The sequence below is a fragment of the Lepidochelys olivacea genome, assembly GCF_965140295.1.
Source record: "Lepidochelys olivacea isolate rLepOli2 genome assembly, chromosome: 2".
Taxonomy (NCBI): Eukaryota; Metazoa; Chordata; order Testudines; family Cheloniidae; genus Lepidochelys; species Lepidochelys olivacea.
In genome coordinates, this window is record NC_140412.1 from 233,390,580 (window position 1) to 233,408,828 (window position 18,249).

Consider the following 18,249-nt stretch of genomic DNA (forward strand, 5'->3'; position numbering starts at 1 on the left):
CTTCTGCCCACTCCGATTTATTTCCCTGCAAAGTCTGGCCTGGGGAAGTGCAGCCCAGCTTCCTGGCCCTGGCCCACCGGGAATTCAGCCCCCACCAGCCTGGCAGGCACCCATCCGACAGTTATGCTGGGCTGAGTGGGCACTGCCCTAAGGCACAGAACAAAGGCTGCCATTCTCCCCGCCCCCTCACTGGGCAACCTGCCTCCCCCCCAGCGCTGTATGAGGAAAAACAGTCTAGCTTGTTGGGCTCGCACTGCATGGGGGTTGTGGCCAATGTGTCCCAAGCATGCCCAGCTCCCCCCTTCTATGCAGCCCCCCAAACACACCCAGCTCCCCATTCTGAGTAACCCCCCCAAACTCACCCAGCCTCCCCATTCTGTGCAGGGACCCAAAAATGCTCAGCCCCCCCCACTCTCCCTCATTCTGTGCAGCCCCCCCAAACACGGGCCTCAGGGGAAGAGGTGGAGCAAGGACAGGGCCTCGGGAGAAGAGGCTGAATGGGTGCGGGGCCTCAGAGTTGAGCCATGGTCCAGGTGCCAATGGACCCCACTTCTAGGGAGCTTTCGGCACTCCTGCACCAGGCACAAAGGCGTAGGGCCTCCAAAGGGAGGTGACCCACGCCGCATCCAGCATTTTCCCACTGCATGACCAGCCTATTTTATTTTGGGAAAGCTCAGCCTCCCAAAGCCTCTTATATGCACCTCCCATGTATGTGGCATATTGGAACATGTGTTAAGTGTTGCCTAGACAACTGAAATCTATATAACATTATCACTTATTTTCCAGACAGTTCCGTAGCTTGCTGCAGTCCTTACACAGACAGGATCTTCCAAATTAGATATTTGACTACAGGATTAAGCCCAAATTAGCTTAACATACCAAATATACTTAACTGAAGAAAAATGTAAAACAAACAGTTTAATCAATGACGACTAGATAGTACCATACCTGTGCAGTAAACATGAAGTGAAAAACCCTAAATTTGCTAAGTGGTTTGCTGCAAAGTCCTATTAAATAATAGGCATATTTTTTTAAAATGTACCCCAAAGAAATGATGTTTGGCTTTTTCCCCCCTAGATATGACAGCACTATGAAATGAAGTAAGAACTAACTTATTCTGAATATCATCTTTCCTAATCATTTCTGCTCATCTCCTTGTTTTGGATAACACTTTCACAATCTGCTGACGAAGCTTCAAACCAGGGCCACAGTAACTGCTATAAAATAGCTGTGATCCATTACAGCATCCACTCTACATTAAAGAACATGCTGACACTTTAAATAAATGATCACATACCAGCCCTGCTCAGTAGTAAATTATGTTGACTGGTGCCTGCACCAGATTTCTGGGTCTCACATAAGCAATCCTGGGCTCTGAGTCTCAAAGAAAAAAAGAGGGAAAAGGCAAAATTTAGTTCACGTTGAGTGAACCAAAGACACGAGCACATAAAGATCTGTAAGACTGTCATGCACAATTAAAAACTATGAAGACAGACAAAAATGTATTCTTCATTTACCACTGTGCTTAATTATGGTAACATTGAAAACCTTAAAGTGGGCTAACTGGGGTCAACCTGACAACTGAGTGGTGGTAGAATTCTCTACTGTGTGGAGTATTCATCTGCAAAAAACTCCATCTTAATTCTGTACTGGGACTGGGATTGGGAGCATTCTTAGCTCCTCATGTGTTCCTGTGCAAAAACACAAGTAGCTCATACAGAAGTAGCAATTCTGTCAGCCAACCAACACATGAAGTTCTTCTCCAACAGAAGGATGGTTACCAACAACAGGTTTGGAAGGAAAACATTCATGTTAATTAACATAACATGTTAATTTCTCCACTTTAAGTAATCTATTACAGCAATATATTTAGCCAAGTAAATATGAAGGACTCTGAGTTAGAGAGTGAGTCTCATATATGTTTGGATAGCTATACAGCTATAACTCAGTCACTGTAAGGAGGTCGGAAACTGCTGCAAAAAGGTGGGTGGTGGTCAGCTTTGTGGCACTGACTCACCCCCTTGGAATGTAAGGGTGGAAGGCTTTAAAAGGGCAATGCTGGGCACTGGAACCCTTTCTCCACGCAGCAGGCAAGGCAGCACCCACCCTTCCTCTCCTCGAGATGCAACTATCAGGTTGGGTTAGGACCTGCTGTGGGTATTGCACTAATCGCTCCCTTTGTAGGGGGCTGGGAAGGAATTTTCTCTCATTACCACATTAGCTTCGGTGGAATTGCGTTTTTACATCTTTCCCTACAGTGGGTATCAGGGAGGACCTATTATGGTAAGGATAAAAGTGGTTAGGCTATATGTCGCAACTTACTTTGTGAGTGTGGAGCGGATGTCCAGTGCAGGTATTCGATGAGGAAGGCATCCAATGATCAGACAAATGGCCTGGTAATGGACTTGAAAAGGAGGTGCTGCTTAATGGAACAGGGCAGGGAGTTTGGGGCTCCCATAGTTGGTATGGCAGGGAGCCACCCACCCCTTTCTTATGGTCCACTTTAACCCTTCCACAAGGGGGGAGGGGTGTATGAAAAATGAAGGGGATTGATGGAAGCCCCAGGTAGTTATTTAAATGAACATGGATTTGCCTGCACTGTACACTTTTATCCACCGGGTAGTCCCAGATATCTAATAATAAAGTTGCAGCCTGATTAAATGCATATCAAATGTCTCCTGTCCTTCTTTCGGTACAGCTGGACAATGAGTTTCATATATATTTGGACAGTGCCCAATACAACAATAACTCAATAACAAATTAATATTTATATTATTGTTATTGATAGTTATATATAATTTCTATATATAGTTGTAAATAGCTATAATATAAATATTACATATATATAAGATTTCAATTTGTCAGGATTCATCTTGAATTACAGCATTAATAAATTATCTAATAAATTATGAAATTACCCAGCTAATATGTAGGTTTGACTATTGTATTATGTCACTAAAACGAAAGTTTAAGCGGAAAAGTTACAGAATGCACTGATATATCCACAGGTACTCACTGTTACAACTTTTGAAGAATTTTGTAAAAATGGTAGGGTATTCTGTGGTAATTGGTTCATACTGATGTTTAACTTTACTTAGCAAATTAACCTTATTTCTCCAACAGAGGTTGATTTGTTTTCCATTCTGCAGGAGTCTTAAACCCAAACACATAACTCTGCCCCTACAAACTACTGCACACCCTAGATATCTGCCCCAAAAAGATAGGCTTTGTAGTGTACCATAGGCACCGACTCCATGGATGATCCAGGGCTGGAGCACCCATGGAAAAAAATTAGTGGGTGCTTAGCACCCACCAGCAGCCAGCTCCCCTTCTTTCCCCCTCCCATAGCCTCCTGTCCGCCAGTGGCTCTGCCGATCAACTCCTCCCCTTGCCTCCCAGTGCCTCCCACCTGCTGCAATCAGCTGTTCTGTGGTGTGCTGGAGGGGAGCAGGGATGGGGCCCGCTCAGGGGAGGGGGCGGAACTCAGTGGGAACAGGTGGGGTAGGGATGAAACAGACGCAGGAAGAGGCTGGGTGGGGGTTTGGGAGAAAGAGTGGGATGGTGGCAGGTCCTGGGATGGAGTGGGAGGCAGCGTGGGGTACCCCCAGGGCCTGGAGGAAGCCAGCACCTGTGTAGTGTACCCTAAAGGTCAACAAATTCAGGCTATTTTGGACCAAAGTGAGAAAGTGAACTCCAAAGTTGAGAGGCCGTCAAGAGGACAAGCTGTTAAATGCTCCCTCTCCTAAACAAAGGCCATTTCTACAGCAGAAACTTTTGCTGGTATAATAACATAGCTTGTAGGGTAGGGAGGGTTGGGTGTCTTTTTTGGTTTGGATTTGGGGGGGGGGGCATTTTTATTTCAACAAAAGCCCTAGTGTAGATCAGCTATACCAGCAAAAAAGTGCTTTCACCAGTATAGCTTCCTCCATTTGGAACTGTTATAAGCTATACTGGAAAAACCTGTGTCTACGCTAGGAGGGTTTGCCAGTATATCTATACCAATAAAGTTATCCTGGCAAATCTTTTCTAGTGTAGACGTGGCCTAAGGGACCTTAAGCCGAAACACCTCCTTTGACCTCAGCTGTGGCATGATCAGATGGGTAGTGAGGTGGTAGTTCCAAAGCTATTTAAAATTTCATAGGTCAAAACCAACACCTTAAATGCTTCTTGGCTGGATGCCGATGAAGCTAGATCATGCAGCACGGTGTATTCTTCAATTCTATGGCTATGCAATTTGCCACAGAATTGTGCTCCAAAATCTCAGTTTTCATCTCAACAAAAATTATGTATCTAGACTTTATGAATGCAAAGGTAACCTTGGAAATGTGGACTGTTTGCAAAATAAAATTTGCTTAAGGCTATGTCTACACTATGAGATAAAGGTGTGATTCCCCATACACATACCTGCGCTAGTTCTTATCGAGCTAATAGCAATGCAGCCATGGTAGCACGGAGGGCAGCTGTGGAGACACGGTTTAGTCATGCCAAGTACAGGCACACCCATAGTACTGTAGCTACACTACTATTTAAACCTATGCTAGGTTAATGAGAGCTAGCACGAGTATGTGTACGCAAGCTGGAAAACCAGACCCCTAGCTCTCAGTGTAGAGTAGCCTAAGTCTGCAGAGAACCTGAAATAATAGTTCTAAGAGGTATGAACTAGCCCATTAATCTCGGTCATAATATTAGGGACTCCGCAATTCTGTGGTCATACAATCTGGTATTTTTCCAAAATGTGATGGAATTCAGCATTCTGTCATGGAATTGTCCATTTTGCCGCGGCCAGACACCCAATGTTTTGTTTTTGGCCTCTCTGCCCTTCTGGCACTTGTTCTCCAGCTTTCTCCACAAGGGCAGTTAACTGGACTATGGGCACTCTCCCTGCATTGTCCCATGTAGCCAGACATCAGGGATTCAGGGAGACCAAGTTAGACTTCAGCCTGCAGTCAAGGAGAGCAGGAAGAGACAAAAGTGCCTCCTAGTGAGCTGGGAAGGATGAGCTCAGCAGAACAAGGGCAAAATGAGCCACTGAACTGGATACAAACTCCTCGCTTCTTTTGGTATGTATGGGGGTGGGGGGGAGGAGGTTTTGAGCCAGCCACCTGGACAACATTGTGGGAGCAGAGGTGTGTGGAGACAGGCTGCCAAGCAAGCATAATGGGGGAAAAAGTGTTGAGAATAATCATTGACTAATTTTCTGTGTTATGATCCATAATTGTGTATTTTGTAGGTGTGGGAGAATGGGTATGAAGAATTTGATGGAGATAGAATAAATTAACACTACTGCCAAATTTAATGGCTCTTGCTGTAGAATTTGGTCCCACTAGGCTGCAGAGTATATGGTGCCCTGGCTGCAACATTATGCATGCACTTGAAATAGCTGACTTGTCACTTACTATGAGATGTAAAATATGGTTAAACATTCACTGCTCTTGTAAATTAAGTTTAGCTGTTGTTTTCCTCCAATAGGGAATGAATTTCAACCCTTCAGTAATATCTCCAGCAAAGTCCACACCACTACCATCTAGAACTTCTCTAGATATGAATCATACCCAGTGGCAACTATCATAACATCAGAAAACATCCTGTGTAATGTAGCTGAAGTCCTCTTTAAACAGGAAATGCCAGCATAACCCCACTCTCTTAACACCTTGAGAATTTATATGGAACAGAGCTGAGCAATCCCTCCAGTTCCTGTTAGCTATGTATTACCATGCATAACTAAACATTATGATGAGCAGTCAAAGGAGTGTACCAACTTGATCCAGCATATTTTACCATTTTCACAGCAATTTCTCCACTGTGGAATCTGTCTCTTATTTCTACAAAGCCCAAGAAAAAAACAAAAACCAAAAATACCCAAAACAAAACCAAATTGCAAACTATTTCAGGCTTTCACAAAAATATTGGGGTTGCTAGCATAGACTGGAGAGAGAGCCTTTTAGAAAAGCACACAAACACTTCTATACCTCTATAGTAATTCAGATAATACTGAGAGCAAAATGGGCTAGAAAATAGTAGTAGTCTCATTCTAATCTGCTTATTGGAAGGGCAAACTCTTATCCTCTGGCATCTTTGTAGGCACAAGCAGAAATGTCACATGCAAATTTCCCCACCTCCCCCCTTACATTAGGCAGGTTAACAAGTTTAATCACATTGACTTAATAAAGTGTTGGCTTTGTCACAACTAATGCAGCCACTACAAGCTAAAGAAATTTAGTCATTTGTGCTAACATGCAAAAAAGAAAAAAAAAAAACCCTGAGTGTCATAGATGACCGAATACCCCTGCCTTCAAGGTAAGCGAAGTCTGAAAGCATTATAGCGGTGAGACATTCAGATCATTAGGGATCAGGATTAGAGATGGCTTTAGAAGAAGCAGAGCATCTTGTTCTTCAGCGGGAGGTATACTGCTTAAAATGCCATCCTAGCAACTGCTAAACAGCACAAAAGCATTAGAAATAAGATAGAATTAAAGGCTGAAGTGTTGGAAATATGAACAGTCTCATACCCATCCAGGAAAACGAAAAGTAAACTTTTTATTGTAAGAAGGTACACAGGAATGCCTGAAAAAGCCTAAACTCTGGGCTTTAACTTTTAAGCCACTTAATTTCTGCTCATTTTGAAAATTTAACTTCACTAACACTCACTTCACAAGTATTCATTGGTTAAAATCAGAGATGTGGCCTCATTTCTTTATTAAAAGATATTTTCTTTATTAAAAGATAAAGAGAAAAAGTCTATTACATAAAATATATTTATTTCATTATTTAGCTGAAAACCTCATTTTACAACAGTAAAATTAATTACCTCATTTACCTCACAGTGTGAGGTACTGAAAAGCCACTGAAAGAAAAAAATATCTGCTTTCAGTAACTTTCTGATTTCTGACATGATTTAGTAACTTAGTAACACAAAGTCAAATGCAATACATTTAACATAATTTATTAGCTCCTGCTATGTAACGGAGATTTGCCAAGTTCACTTTCCTCTTATGTTGTGAAAACTAGTAAAGGCCCATGTTTTAAATGCAAAGCTTTAATCGGACTTTCAAATTCTTTAGTCAGAATCCCAAATTTGTACTTAAGTGGTTATTCTGAAAAACTTTTTCAAATGTCTTTATAACTAACTGTTATTGCAATGCTCCTTCTACAAAGTATAGCCTAGGGAAGCATAGAGATGAGATACCATGGCAACATTATTTAGTTGCAAAGGCAAAAAAGGAGGACATAAGTAGGTGCATTAAATTGGAAGTTATATGTCTGTGTACCAGTTTTAGCCTCTGGATATAATATTTGAACTTCCTATTAAATATATGCACATCCCAGCTCTACGTCATATTACAAATGTCTTTGTTGACAAGACAAACAATTATAAATTAAGAAAAGATCCATGAGATTGTGTCTTCCACATAGAAAACTAGTAATTCAAGAAACTACTAGATAGTTTCCTCATGTGATAAACTTTGCCTTGGCCTTGCAATTCAACATGAATATTGTACCATACCTCTTGAGATTTGGGAACTGCTCTCTTATTTGCTCAATCTTTTTCCTTTCTGCCTCCTAACCAGATGACTTTGTTAAATCATAAGAAGAAAATCAGGTCCTCCTCCTTCCCTCCAGACAGGATTGAATAGTTTGGTCATTGAAAAGCAGAACATTCTTACTGAATTAGAGGATTCCTCATGCAAAGCATCCCACAAACCCAAATATAGGGATTCGTTTAAGTGATTTATCACTTGTTATAAAAGTGACAGGAATGAACACAATGCTGTAACGGCTCTGACTTAGGACTTAAGTACCACTCCTCTAATCTATCCTAAAGAAACATTTTTAATTGCTTCTCTGTAATGCTCAGATGTTTTAAGGAAAAATTATTTATTTATGGCTGCTATCCAAATAATTGGACTATTTCACCTAATTGCACTTAAATTCTACAGTTTTGCAACCAATTTACAATTAGCATGCATTTCTCATGAATATTGACCAGATTATAGAATATAGGAAATTCATGCCTTTGACGATTCTTCTTGACTGCTTGTTTTATGTCTATCACACAGCATAATTTCATATTGTCAGCATAATGAACAATAAGAAAAGGAGTACTTGTGGCACCTTAGAGACTAACCAATTTATTTGAGCATGAGCTTTCATGAGCTTAAATTGGTTAGTCTCTAAGGTGCCACAAGTACTCCTTTTCTTTTTGCGAATACAGACTAACACGGCTGTTACTCTGAAACCTGTCATAATGAACAATGTTACAGTCATCCTGTCAACGTTACTTATTTAAAACAGAATCAGAGAAGATAACTACAACTTTGATATATGTTTTAACACAGTAAGTTCTATGACTTTTGATAATCGGGCAACTTCCCATCAATGTTTATTTTATTATAACTCATGCTCTATCTTTAAATCTTAGAAGCGGACTCTTTTAAAAACTTTATAAAAAGACTTTCTGAAATTATATGTAAACCCATGTAGCATATACAAAATATACAGAAAATACAAAATATTTTTTATAAGAATAGAGAAAGAAGAGCTTTTCTAACCTAGTCAAAAGAATAAATTCTGATTGGTCCTGGGGATTGGTCCTGCTTTGAGCAGGGGGTTGGACTAGATGACCTCCTGAGGTCCCTTCCAACCCTGATATTCTATGATTCTATGATTCCCTATATGCTAAATTAATAAATGAGCCTGTAATTTAAAAAATATCACTTTGTAAGATACCTGAGGCCTGTTCTTGAACATAGGTACCATATATACTTGATTCTAATTCTGGACCTTCACTTCACTTAAAATATTTCCTCTAAGCCCAGAAATCTTCCTTGATAACTCTGATCTCAGAATTGTAAGGGTTCTTTTGGAAGCCACTTATCATTGTTCACAGGTTCAAAGAGAACCTTTCAACAATAATAAAGTCTTCAAAGGTCTGCTGTCAGTTTCCAAAGCCCCTATTCAAGATACAATGTACTTCTATCTGACAAAACAGTACTTTCATTTCAGACCATTTGCTGATGTGGAGTTTCTCTTGCATATTTTTAGCTTACCAGCAGAGCAGTTCAATATAAATGTAGGTATAATATCTGTCAAATTTCAACAGATTTTTTTCTCACTTGAGATCTTATCTGAATTTGTATGTATAATATAATTACACGTGGAACAGATAGTGATGGCTACAGTTAAGGCTGCTCAACACCTTCCATTATAAGAATCTATTTTCAATTACTTATAACTTTGCCAAACTTAACCTACTCAAGCTGACATTTTTCATACCAGGTGTTTGCCTCAAGATGATTTATTTTGCTTTTAATTTTAAAGTTTCAGCTAAAACAGAGCAGCTGCTTCCAAGAATGAGGTTAGGAGAAAATATATTCCTTTGCCCATGTTAAAAAAAATTTTTGCAACTGCATCATTGAGAAGGTCTAGCATCTCCATGTTTTGGAGCAGGGAGTTTAAATTTTGGGTGGGGGTCACTGTGGTGTAGGGATGTGCCTTTTGCCATCCATGAAAATTTGCTTAAAGTTTTAAGCCTCTGAAAAAACACAGTTTCCACAAGTTCAGTAGCGATTTGCTAAGGTTTGGCAATTAAGCTCCCCAATTCCATCTCTACTGAGCATGGTCATCCTTCCCCACTCCCCGCAATACCACAGCTCCAGTATGTTGAATGGAATACCCGTAACATCCCAAAAGAGCAACTGAGCAGTTGCCAATCCAGGGATGCACGGGCTGAGCAGTACTTTTCATGCAATAGCTCCTTCCAAACACAGGGGGCTGCTGTGGCACCAAAGGAACTGAGAGCAGAGAGATATCCTGTCCTGTGTTCTCAAAGCTCCTTCTGCTGGTACCCAGGTGGCATGAAGGGGAAGGAGGAAGCTACCAGACTTGAATACAGAAGGGTAAGAGGCAGGACAGGGAGGAAGGGGCAGGAGGTGGGGGCAAGGTGGATGAAGAGGAGCCTGTGGGGGGAGCATGGATAGAGCAAAAGACCAGAGCAGAGGATAGGAACAAGAGGAGGAGAGAGGGGCAGGAGCCCAGGGGTAGGTGGGACAATAGAAGCAAAGTGGAGGCTGGACAGGGAAAGGAGCAGAGGGAGGAGGATAGGAGCAGGGAGGAAATGGGCAAGGGCCAAGGGAATAGCAGCAGGGGAGGAAACGTGGGCAGGAAGGGGAGGTGAAACGGAAGGGGGAAAGCGGGAGGCTGGAGGGACAGGGCTGGGAAGTGTCTGTAATCACTAGAGAACATTCCCCTGCAGAACCTGGAATTGATCACATTATTCCTGATTCTTCACATTCCTTTGTTGTCTAGCGAAGTGTGTGTCTCCATCCCTTCCACACAGAAAATAACAGCCAAGTACTGCTACCAGTATTAGCTCAAGTGGCAGAGAACTGGTGAATCTAAAGATCCCAACCCTGCTGATGATCCATGTCTTATTCATATACTCATAGAATTTAAGACCAGAAGAAACCATTAGATCATCCAGTCTGACCTCCTATATGTCACAGAACCTTATATTTCATCCAGTTACCCTGTATTGATCCTAATAACATATTTTTATGCATAAAAATAAAGCATGAATTGTGTTTGGCTAAAACATAATCAGGAAGGCATATAGTCTTGAAGTGAAGACAGCTGAAGATGGGGAATCTAACCATTAGAACAAACTATCAAGAGAAGTGGTAATCAACCTCACTTAAAAATTTGTTCCTTATTTCCTGTTTGAATTTGTCTGTCTTCAGCTTCCAGCCATTAGTTCTTGTTATGCCTTTCTCCATTAAATTAAAGAACCCATTAGTACCTTGTATTTTCTTCCTGTGAAGGTACTCATACACTGTAAGTCACCTCTCCATCTTCTTTCTGATAAGCTAAACAGATTGAGCACTTAAGTATCTTACTGTAAAGTATTTTCTCGAACAATCAAATCATTTTTGTGGCTCTTTTCTGTACCTGCTTCATTTTTTCTACATCCTTTTTAAAATGTGGATACTAGAATTGTAAACAATATTCTAGTATCAGTCTTTAATTACATGATCACATAATACTTTTCCCATCTCCTTCAGAGCACAGAATGGGCCTACTTTGGGGAGGAATCGGGGTTGTGTAGTGAAGAAGACTGTTCGCTGTAGGACCCCTGCCTCATTTGTTCCAGAAGCTGGCAGGCCTATGGTGAATGAGGCAGGGGCTGTAGGGAAAAAAAGATTGGACTTGTGAGAAAAGCTGTTGAATGGCACCCTGAAGGACTGGATTGTATCCAAGGCTCTGCCCCAGAATTCCCATATGGGGCTGGGCAAGTCACATAAACTGAAAATTGTACAGATGACTGTTAAATGTTAATTTTCTGAGTAACCAACCTGAACTGCAGAACTACTGACCACTCACAACTACTACAGAAGTCAATGGGAGATGTGCTTTGAACATATAAACTGTTATATAATGATAAATACTCTGAAAAATTAGGCCCAAGGATTCTCAGATACATCAATCAAAATTAGTTGACACTTTTGACAATTTTGGCTTAAACCCCGTGTATAAAATGAAGATTATTATACACTCATCTCATGAGGTGTTGTGAAGAGTTATTTACAGACATCAATGAATTTAAAATATGACAATGAGAGCTCTACAGAAAAGCCCACGAGGGAATTAATAGTTCTCTGTTCAGTGCTGTACTAGGATGGTATGCAGCAAATAATGGATGGCGACACACATTGAGTGATGAGGATAAAAGGAAATACTGACTATTGCCTCATTCAGCAAACACCAGCCATGCTATGCACTGTGGAAAAACGAGTATGCACTCATGTAATTAAAGACTATATCACAATGCATACATAGAAGGGGGCTGGATTAAGATTTCACAGGCAGCCTTAATTCTTGCATTTCTTAACTTTTGTGTGCTTAACGTTGCAACCTTAACAATGTTTTTTTACAATGGGTTTTTGTTTTTTGACAGACTATATATCAAAACTTTGTTTTATATACTGGAATTTTATACATTTTAAAACACATTCTTGAAGTTTTCCAAATGCTTATTTAATATGTTCTATTTAACATATATTATTTAAATTATGTTTTTCCCTGCATCTCCAGTCCTCAATCGTGTGTTCAGGCACTTTCCAGATTTTTCTTTTTACCCATTCTACAAATTTTTGGAATCTGTTTGCAATAAATATTCACAGCCACAGATAGGAGTAATAGGCTTTTTTGCCGAGTCACTCCAACATCATGTGCCAGCACCCTGCTGATGAAGGCAGAATTTCTGCCTTCTTACTATGATGGGATAGGTCATATGGATCCTATCAGCACTACCACCAGAGTATAAGGTTTGAGTATCCGAAGGTTCTCACTGAGATAAGCCATAGCCTCAGGAGAAAGCGCAGAGCTTCAGTTTATTGCTGACTTAAGTACAACCAAGTCTAATGTAAAGACAATCCTCCAAAAGGGATGAGTTTGGACATGACTGACTGATTGAGAGAGAGAGAGAGAGAGTGTGTGTGTGTGTGTGTGTGTGTATTAACAGGAAGAAAGACCCTTTTATCCTCTAAATCTCTAAACTGATGTAAAATGTTAGGAAAATAATTAAATGTGTTACATGTAATTTACTTTAACTGAAGTTTTGTACACTCTGGGCTCAGTCCAACAAGATAATGAGCAGTTTCCGGAGTTGCTCAGCACACTTAATTGCTAGTGGTGTCAAGGGGACCTGAAGGCAAACACCACCTTGCAAGATGGAGCCCAATATTTCCATGCAGTTCAGAAACTGGTGAGTGTGTATGGAATATTTTTGATGTCAGCAACTACATTTTTCATCTGGCTCAACTATAATTATGCACACAAATATAAATGCGTGTTGGCACTGGTTAAATTTAACATAGGACTTCCAGATGACAGATTAAAACTATCATGTTTAGAAGGAGAAGACAAAACAGATAAAAATATCAGCCACTTGGTTAGGCAATGTGAAATCCAATTTTACCTTTAATAAATGTTCACTCTTTTTCTGTGTGATATAACATGCCTTTCCTGTCTACTTACTGGCACACCACAGATTACTCTAGCACAGGGGTGGGCAAACTTTTTGGCCTGAGGGCCATATTGCGGTTGCAAAACTGTATGGAGGGCCGGGTAGGGAAGGCTGTGCCTCCCCAAACAGCCTGGCCCTCACCCTCTATCTGCCCCCTCCCACTTCCTGTCCCCTGACTGCCCCCCTCAGAACTCCCGACCATCCAACCCCCCCACCCACCCACTCCTTGTCCCCTAACCGCCCCCTCGGCAGGAGCGCACAACCCCGCCACCCAGAGAGCTGCCCACATGGCGGCGTGGCTGCAGGGGAGGGGGGACAGCAGGGGCGGGGCCGGGGGCTCAAGGACCGGGCAGGACGGGCCAGCGAGCCACAGTTTGCCCATCTCTGCTCTAGCACTTGAGTTAGTTGTGTGAAATGCTGACATTCATGAACCTGTCAGTTTTGCTCCTTCCTTTTCATTCAATTCCTCTCCCCCTTTTTAACCAACCAACCACCTTTTAAACTAAAGTCTTCAAGCTGTAAGCTTGTAGCCTACAAATGGTGCTCCTGGGCTTGATGTTAACAACTTCTCCTGCCAATTTTCCTTACAATCTGTTTTGGCAATTTGAAAGTGCAGTTTATATTAGAGCAAGTAAACAGGACAAGCAAATGTGCCAGTAAGTTCCAAATATGAAAATGTTTCTCAAACATACAGTTAGGGCCAAGCTCTACTCCGAGATGTTCATGGCACAAACACAGAAGCCAGCAACAGGAGTTTTTCCTTTAGATACTGTGTGAGGACACGTTTGTGTCACATTTAAGAGAGTAATCCTCCTTTATCCCGTAGGTCTTTTGTCTGAAAATTGGTATTTAGATCATTCATATTTAGGAGCAAGTTTTGCCATCAGGTACACTCTGGTAGGGTTGCATGGATATAGTTGAGGGTAGATTGTGACCCCTACTACTTAAAAATGTGCCTCAGAGACAAAACAAAAAAAGTTACCCTTCTTATGATACAAATTCATGCACTCAGTTTTTGGGAGCTTATATTACCAGATTTCCATTGAAATGAAAACAATGTACTATAAACCAAAATTTATTTCTAATGAAATTGAATATTCACATCAGAATTCAATTATCATTTGAGGTTTAAAATGTTATTTTCATATAACTGGGCAAAGTGACTGTGTTGATTTACTTCTTGGTACATTAGGCTATTTTTTTATTTGTTCCGTTTTCAGTTTTTGCAGAATAAATTAAAGCCATTTTTTAGAGCTCACTTTTTTTTTTTACATGACCTCCATCCTTCTTTCCCCCAACATCTTGCATATTGTCAGGAAGGAGAATACCATGTATATATAAAATAAGTAAATGAATACATATTCCCAGATCTCTGGACGAAGAAGGCAGTAGATGTGTGCTTTTTCTGTTCATACATGAATTAAATTCAGTGCCCAGAAAGTGATCAAATGCTTATACTGAAGCGAGATTAGGTAGTACCAACTTGATCCAAGGCAGGCATCCACTATGCAAGATTCCATACACCATCATGCTTATCCAGCAAAGCCAGGGGAACCTGCCATCCAGCTCCTGGCTTCTTCTTAACAGAAACTGTCCATTTAACCAAACTGTAGAGATGTTTGTTTGATTTTAAATTTGAAAGAATTTACCAAGAACTAATTTGAGAACAAACAACTTATTTCATATATGACACAAATGAGGTTCCAACCTGATCTCTAGAGATAAAAGACTAATGGCACTAAGCTAGGGCCAGTTCCTGCAAGTTGTTGCGAGTCCTCCATTCCCATTAAAGCTGCTTAACATTTTATTAAATTGTGTTGCTATTTTTTTCTTTAGCTATGTGATTCCCTTTTCAAATTTATATACACAGCTTCTTCCCCTCCCTTCAAAACTGCATGTGCAGAAATAGAGCCTTTGCAAAATTGTTATGGCCATTTTGCTACCTTCTCATTTTCCTTGATAAAATTCACCAGTGTTACTGGACTTTCAAGTTAAATGTTTTTCATTTTGAGAATATTTGACTGCATAGTGGAAATTATCCCTCACAGCTTACAAGGACAAAAACAATGGCCCAGATCTCTAACAAAATAAATGCATTTCACTGCACACACAATTTGAGATTTCTGTGTGCATATTATATGACCATTTGATGCCACAAATCAGTGACATCCTTTGCTGCAGAGTGGATGTGAATTTTTATGTTTCAAATATTGAACAAAACGAATTTATGACATCTTAAATCGCTCCATACAAATTGGAAAATGTACAAGCAATTTAAAATGCTCATCCATCCATGAAAAGGTTGCCCAAAATATCTGAAACTTGTCATTAAGAGACCTACTTAATTTATTTAATTTTCCTATATCAATCTAGACTAGAATGCTTGGTTTGTGACTGTCATGCCAACATGATATTAACAAGCTATTACATTTGTTGCTATGGGGCGTGATACTCAAAGGTGCTGGGTGCCTTGTGAAGGCTGCTCCAGTCCCACTGAAGTCGGGAAGTATACTGCACACCTTGCAGGATTGAGCCATTAATTCACACAACGGTCTGAAGACACAGAGCAAATTTCACTCATTTCTGAGAAACTTCATCCTGATCCTGCTATTCCAGGGGTGGGCAAACTTTTTGGCCCAAGGGCCACCTTGGGGTTGCAAACCTGTATGGATGACCGGGTAGGGAAGCTGTGCCTCCCCAAACAGCCTGGCCCTCACCCCCTATCTGCCCCCCTCAGAACTCCCGATCCATCCAACCCCCCACCCCGTTCCTTGTCCCCTAACAACCCCCAGGATCCCACCCCCTATTCAACCCCCCTGCTCCCAGTCCCCCGACCCCTATCCACAGCCCTTCCCCCTGACAGGCCCCCCAGGACCCCATGCCTATCCAACCCCCAGTTCCTCTCCCTGACTGTCCCCCCTCGCAGAACCTCCGCCCCCATCCAACCACCCCCTGCTCCCTGTCCCCTGACTGCCCCCCAGGACCTCCTGCCCCTTAACCAACCACCACCCCCACTCCCCGCCCCCTTACCATGCCGCTCAGAGCAGCATGTCTGGCAGCCACGCTGTCTGGCCAGAGCTAGATACACTGCTGCTCTGCTTGGCAGGAGCGCACAACCCCGCCGCCCAGAGCACTGCCTGCGCGGCGGCGTAACTACTGGGGAGGGGGGACAGCAGGGGGCTAGCCTCCCCGGCCAGGAGCTCAAAGGCGGGGCAGGACGGTCTCACGGGCCATGGTTTACCCACCTCTGTGCTATACCAATCATGCCTCACATTCCATTAGTATTTGTCTGATCTAGGCACTTCAGTGTCTGGGTTGCTGCTAACAAAAGAACAACAGTATTATGCACTCCTTTTATAACCCTTTTTTTTAAACGCCCATCTATTGTTTTTCCCCCTTTCCAGTTATATTTCATTATAACACAAAAGAATCGTTCATGCATTATAAAAGAGACAGAGCACTATGAGAATTTTTGTGAGTGCTGCAGGACTTAATATCAAGACAAAGGGAAATATTTTAAAATGTCTGTTTCTACTGTATTACATCTATTGAGAATATAATATTATGGGTATTGATAGATATGCACATAACAGTGCTAACTTACCCCTGGAGTGAAGTTGTTACAATTTCATTTCAAAGACAATCTTTGAGAAGTGTCCAGTAGTTATGGGGGGGAGGGAAGAGAAAAATCAATGTACAACTAAAAATTAAAAAAAAAGATTATTAATAATTTTTATATTTTGCTATACATTAAAAGTGACAAAATTTTAAAAAAATATAAAAGAGCTTACCTTTCAAACAGTTAAAATCTTAATGAGATCCTTAATCTAACTGTGAAGTACATTTCTAAACTATTAAACACAGAAGTTACTCTGTGAGACAGAATCTAATAATAATTAGATTTAAACTGTGTTTTATGTAGCATCCTTCTACAAAGTAGTAGTATAAGTCTAAAGGTGTTTAGGATAGGCATAATTGAAATTTAACTTCATTTACCACATTTTTTTATTCTAATTTACCCTTCAAGATTAATTCTAATAAAGTCCTTTGATTTCAAGTCCAAATATCATTTATATAGCAAGAGAAGAAAAAAAAATCTTTATTGACATATGACATCTTTTTCAGGTATGGAAAGACAGGAGTTGCACATCCATGCTTTACACCTATTCCCCTCCATCGAAAAAGGAATCTAGGAAATAAAGTATTTCTTACCTAAAACAAAATTTCTTGGTCTGAAAAGAAATGCAAATGTGTTCGGTGCAAGAGCCAGACAGTACAGTTAATTAAGCAACAAGGTCCCATGCCTGCAGAGAAACCCTTCGTTCCACTCAATAAATATTTTTCTTGCAAGTTGGTAAAGGTCAAGATCCCTTTCTGAAAACACTTTTCACCACTTTTCACTTTTCTGGTTTTGTGCAACTATTTTTTTTATGGTTAAAACAAAGGAAAGAATAAAGAATGTATAAAAATAGCTTACAGCGCCTAGCTCTGAAAGTCAGAATACCCATTAGAACTGAAGCTGGGTAAAGCTAAACACAATGTTGAATTTTATTCTACATAATATTCACTGGACATTTACATTATGTTATATAACAATTCTCCATCTTTGTGCAGTCAGCTAAATGTCCAGTGTAGGAATATATGAATATATCAAATAGTTAGGGTGGAATTTTCAAAAGCACCCTAGTGCTTTTGAGGATAAGTTCCATTTTTGAAAATCCCACTCCATGTCAAAGGTGTTATTCAGCATTAATATTGATATAAGTTAATGCATGACAATGCTTTTCCATTGCTAGCATTTGTACCTCTTTTCTTCTCTACATGCCATTTTCCTGGTATTTTCCTTCTAAAATTAAATATCAGTGTCTTATTTTATTTTAGAATTTTATTTTGCAAGCTATGCTTACTTTGAGAACTCCTGTAGAGGAATATATATCAAACAATATAAATCTTATTTGCAAACAATAACGTTAAATACAAAAGCAAACTACATATAACCTTTGTAGTATAGCAAATACTACAAACACCTTTGATGGAAACTGGAGAGGTGAACACACTTTGCCAATGTGCTGTGTAAGTGTATGGTATAAGGTTACACACATTTCAGAATCTGACACACAAATCAGTCATCAAATTCATTTTCTTCACTCTCACAGACTCCATCAGAAACATCACAAACCTACAATCATGCCTTTTCTTATGTGTACCATGTCTCTGATTGGCTATCA

The 18,249-nt window shown here is 40.6% G+C and overlaps 1 protein-coding gene across 3 annotated transcripts in view; it reads right to left on the reverse strand.

Moving 5' to 3' along the window:
* The window catches only part of NEBL (nebulette), a gene marked incomplete at its 5' end in the record, with an annotated part of 406,620 nt that overhangs the window by 185,983 nt on the left and 202,388 nt on the right, over positions 1–18,249 (reverse strand). The gene's annotated exons all lie outside the window — the stretch shown is intronic.